Source organism: Labrus mixtus, chromosome 19 (assembly GCF_963584025.1).
Source record: "Labrus mixtus chromosome 19, fLabMix1.1, whole genome shotgun sequence".
Classification (NCBI taxonomy): domain Eukaryota; kingdom Metazoa; phylum Chordata; class Actinopteri; order Labriformes; family Labridae; genus Labrus; species Labrus mixtus.
In genome coordinates, this window is record NC_083630.1 from 1,985,001 (window position 1) to 1,990,000 (window position 5,000).

Sequence of the window (5,000 nt, forward strand, 5' to 3'; positions counted from 1 at the left end):
ACTTTAAAGAGGGATGCTCAACTTGATCTGCACTAACCGTTCTCCACAATCCAATCACGTCTCTGCTGTCCAACCTGTGGGCGGATCATTTAAAAACGCTTACAGGATTGTAATGTCATCACTGGAGACTGATCCAGGATCTGTTTACTCGCTGATTTCAGTGAAACCAGATTGTGACTGAAAGAGGAGAAGCTGATTGGGCCATTTACTGTAAGAAGTCCTGAAATAAACTCAGTGATGAGTTTTGGGTCAGTGGTGTGTAGTAGCCGTATGTTCAGAGGCTGGCCTGGTCCAGACCGGGTTAGTCTATTTATAGTCGGGCTTGTTTTATGCATGGCTGAGTGTCTTACTCACACCCGGCCTGCCATCGAGCTGCAGAAACACAAATCAGTCGTAGTAAAGCTTACAGTCAGAGCCATGAGAACCACAGCTCAGGTGCAACAGCCACGTGTGTGTGTGTGTGAGCATGCATGCATAACTTTTAGTGCTGAAGACTTTTAGCGTTTCTGAACTACATTACCCAGAAACCCGCTCCATGCAGTCGATAATCCATACTTACACAATAGTGTCCTGATGAGCACATTAGTCCTTCTACATCTCGTCACATTCTGCAGAAAGAGAGCCAGCGTGCTTTCTGGCTCTTCTTACCCACAATCCTCTGCAGCAGATTCTGTGCCACATCAACTGGCGAGCTCTCCAAACTGCTTCTTTGTGTCCATATTTAAATTATATTTAATGCAGGATGGGGGCCCGACACAAAGTTCTTTAAAGTCGACATAATACCAGAATATTCAACTTTGACATGATTCAAATCAAACCATAGCCATATCTGTTTGTTACCACGGCAACAACAACGGAAGTCCTAGACGCCTTATATTTGGTTATTTAATGTTTTTCATTCACAAAAGTTGCAGGAAAACTCTGTCACACTGTCTACGTTTTACACAAACATTGACAACGTTGGGATTTGTGTGTAGCCCGGCGACATGAGCAAATATGTGCTCATGTCGTGTACTGCTTGTGTTCTTACTCTCTGATGAACATCGCTTTGGATAAAAGCGTCTGAATAGAAGTATTGTGATTTAAATAAAAAGACATCATTCATAACACGGGGACAGTGTTGTAGTACTTACATCAGTCCTGGTCTCAAGACCTCTTTTTGAAGGTCTCGTCTCTGAATCTAAAGTATTTGTACTTGGTCTTGTCTCGGTCTCAGACTGGGTGGATTCCAGATTTTAAATCCAGACCGGTCAAGACCTCCACTGATCGGCTGTTTGTCCACTTCATTTCTGTGATTAGAAGGAAAACTCCTCTTTCTAAAAGAACAAATAACTTCAATTCATTCGTAGTTAGATTTTTATCCACTGCAACCTTCCCGATGTTACGGTCTAAGTGAGGGACACGCCCCCTGAACACAAGATGAAGATTTCTCAGAGATATTTATGGTCCTGGTCTTGGTCTTGTCTCGGAGCTCTCTGGTCTCGGGTATGTCTTGGTCTCGGTGGTCTTGAGGACAACACTACACAGTGTGAGATGTTTTAGATGGTGCTTGTGTCTTTGTCTTCTAAAGAGCAGTTTAAGATGAGACATTAAGTGCAGAGGGATGGTGAAGCATGCTACGTACGAGGTGCAGATGTTAAGAAAAAAGAGATTTGAAGACGTAAAGCAACGCGTACACAGAGCACCGTATTGAAAAGTAACCCATGCAGAGCAGGCTCAATAAAAACAGCTTCAGTTCGGTATCAGCGTTAAGTTAATCATTACAGCTGCTATACAGAGTGCAGTCTGTGGTGTAGTGATCACTTCCTGTTCAGAGGGACGTTAGTGACACCAACATGGTGGACAGTGAATGTACACACACACACACGCACACGCACACACACACACACACACACACACGCACACGCACACGCACACACACACACACACACACACACACACACACACATCGCTGCTAGGTTCAGAATGGATGTCAACACCCCCCCAGCGACTTTTGCTCCTCACGGTTACATTTACATAACTGGGGGGTGCGTCCGCCTCCCCTCCGCCTGCATAATGCATGAGCAGCGTGGCAGCTACTTTGTCATTGGTCGCTAATAGAACATGGGACGCCTCGGTCACCCAGGGGACCCTCTGGGACGCAGAGACAAAGGCAGGGAGGGGGCGGGGCTACAAAGAGCCTGTCTGCCCTGCACAGACGCTCCTCTGAGGACATGAAGGGCCCTATAGGGTTCAAACCCGCTGTGAGGCTGGCTGCACGTGCTAACCACTGATCCATGTGGCTTCGGTTTCTATCAGCCACACACACTCTGCTAACGTCTGTCAAACTGAAGCATGTGGGATATCTTTACTGATGTCATGATGGTGAAGTCTGTTTGTGTGTACTCTGCATGAACCTTCGCTCTGACACGCCTTTAACAGTTTGAAATAAAAACACAGTCTTTGATGGTCGTTTTACGGGCTGTAATGTTACACAGTCGAGACGCGGCTTAGCCACACTCTGCTGCGTTCAGAGAAAACACACCACATAATCACAGCTCATTTGTGACTCCCTCGCTGAAAATCAGCACTTTTCTAACATTCAGAGGAAACGTGGTCAAACACGCAGCACGCTGTTTTTCCATTCTCTCTTTTTCCTCTAAATATTTAGGACCATGTGTCGCTCCAGTCCAGGACGGAAAATAAGGCTGCAGCTAACCTTCATTTTGATCCAATCATCTGCAGAATATTGTCAGGAATAATGACTTGGTCTAGAAATGTGACAAAGATAAAGAGCCTCTTTTAGTCCAACCAAAAACTCTTATTTACTGTCAAAATAAACGAGCAGCGAGTTTTCACATCGAAGCCTCCAGAGCACGGGCCGAGCTGACCCCATCGACTGTATGAAGAACGGTTAGAGGAATAACCACAGACTGTAAATATTACTGGACGCAGCCTGAGTGACGTCACCCCTCTGTTCCTGCAGGGGGCGCTGGAGTCCCATCGATGGCGGTCTCCATGCTGGAAATGCTGTCTCAGTCTAACTTTCAGTCAACCTAACGACAGACTGAGAGCTGGAGCTGAGGCGGGTTTTAAACCTCCTGACAAACCGTTACACCACGCCCACCTGTCAATCAGGTCAGCTACACGCCTTATTGTGAATAACTCTTATCCTTCATCAAATCAAAACTGATGAGTCATCAAAACATTCACCCCCCGTACAGTGTGTGTCCATCGAGACATGAGCTAATCACACCTATTTGTTTTTTTGAACCAGGCTGTAAACATGTTAATCTCTGCTGTAAAAACAGGCTTTTTAGAATGGGTGTGTATGTGACTTCCTGTGCTTCTGCAGCCAGCCTCTAGTGGACACTGGAGGAACTGCAGGAGCAGAAAACAAGAGTGATTGAATTTTCCATAACTGTGAGAGTCTGATTAAACCGACACAAGAATCTGTTCTGCTGTGGACTGAACCCACCTGAGCATCCTTTGACCTTTGAACAGGAAGGTAAATATTTTGGTTAGAGGAAGGGGCAGGATCATATGACCTCTACTGCACAGACTGCATATCTACATATCTGCAACTTTACTGTCTTTGTCCACTTTACAATCACACCAGTATTGAAACCAGTGACCGTCTTGTGATGCTAAGCGATGGTGCATTGGACCAGAGCAGTGACTGTGTGGGCGTAGATAACAGTCAGCACATCTGGAGTTCTGAGAGGACTCTGTGGAGTCAGCAGTAATAGTTGTTTCTAAGCTCTTCAGTTTCCATGTTTAAACCTGTGAATATTGTTTACAGCAGAACGACCTTTGACCTCCCTGTATGGGTGTTTTCTTCTTCTATTCTATCGAAGCAGAGATGGCCATGACAGAGGCAAGAGTGTGTCTCAAACAGCAGCTGCTTCTAAACTTTATAATGATGTTATAAATCAGCCCAGACAGCCTCCACTTGTTGAGCCTCCTGCCGTCTTGTTTTCCGTGACAAAGGATTCAAAACTGAGAGAAACTGCTGCGACGCCTTGAGCGGCCGAACGCTTCACACAGGCTGTCGGTGAGCGAGAACATGCAGGAAATCAGGAAATGGAATAGAGGAAGGAAGTGAAACCAAACATGCCCTCGATCGAGCTCGCAGTGACGAAACGAGACGTCAGAACGAGGAGAAAACACAAAGACTTCTCTCTGCTCTTCATTGAGCTGCGTTCAAGACTTCAAGGAGTTCAAAACTCAGTTTGGAAAGAGAGAGAGAGGGAGAGAGAGGGAGAGAGAGGGAGAGAGAGAGGGAGAGAGGTAGAGGGAGAAAGACAGAGAGAGAGGGAGAAAGACAGAGAGAGAGGGAGAGAGAGTCAGGTCTAATTTTAACGAGTTTCACACAGAAACACAGAAACATCACAGATGTGAGAAGAGAGGCCATGAAATCTTAATCCTCTCTTTATTTTAAATTCATTCTGAAAACATGTTGGTAGGATTCAAAGCATGAACACAGATTGTACGTCTGATTCTGAAACGTGTTTTTATGCACATGTCTGAGATCATGTGAGAGGAGGAGGGGACCTGAGTCTGACCTGAGTCTGACACCTCTGCAGGTGTGTGACATGGACACTCAGAGACTGCTACACATTAAACATGATCTGGATGTTTAATTTATCAGCAAGGAGGAGAGAATGTGTCTCCTCACTCTCCTCCGTGCGACAGCTTCAAAGACTCTGCGCTCGGCTGAGAGACAAAAGAGAGAGAGAGTGTGGGAGAAACGAGAGCGACAGCAAGAACGTCTTCTTTTCCTCTGTGCAGAATGAGACCTCAGGAAGAACTGGAGTTACATAACCAGCATGAGGTACGGAGGACTAAATGTGTCGGGTCGATGTGGTGACAGCTCACAAACTAAAACAGTGTTTCTACTCTCAGAACGAGACTGGAGAGTCAGGGGGAGAAACACGGGGACCCTAAAACACAAATCAGTCAGGTTCAGAGGTTTCTCTAGACCCTAACCCAGACTTGAGGTGAAGGTACAGATGTTCAGT

The 5,000-nt window shown here is 45.9% G+C and overlaps 1 protein-coding gene and 1 long non-coding RNA gene across 4 annotated transcripts in view; both read left to right on the plus strand.

Moving 5' to 3' along the window:
- Positions 1 to 5,000, plus strand: part of LOC132994009 (guanine nucleotide exchange factor VAV3) — an 82,454-nt gene that overhangs the window by 1,513 nt on the left and 75,941 nt on the right. The window lies entirely within an intron of this gene.
- Positions 4,809 to 5,000, plus strand: part of LOC132994011 (uncharacterized) — a 2,047-nt gene continuing 1,855 nt past the window's right edge. Inside the window, exon 1 of the long non-coding RNA XR_009676610.1 lies at positions 4,809 to 4,979. This is a non-coding gene — a long non-coding RNA (uncharacterized LOC132994011). The remainder of the gene's footprint in view (positions 4,980 to 5,000) is intronic.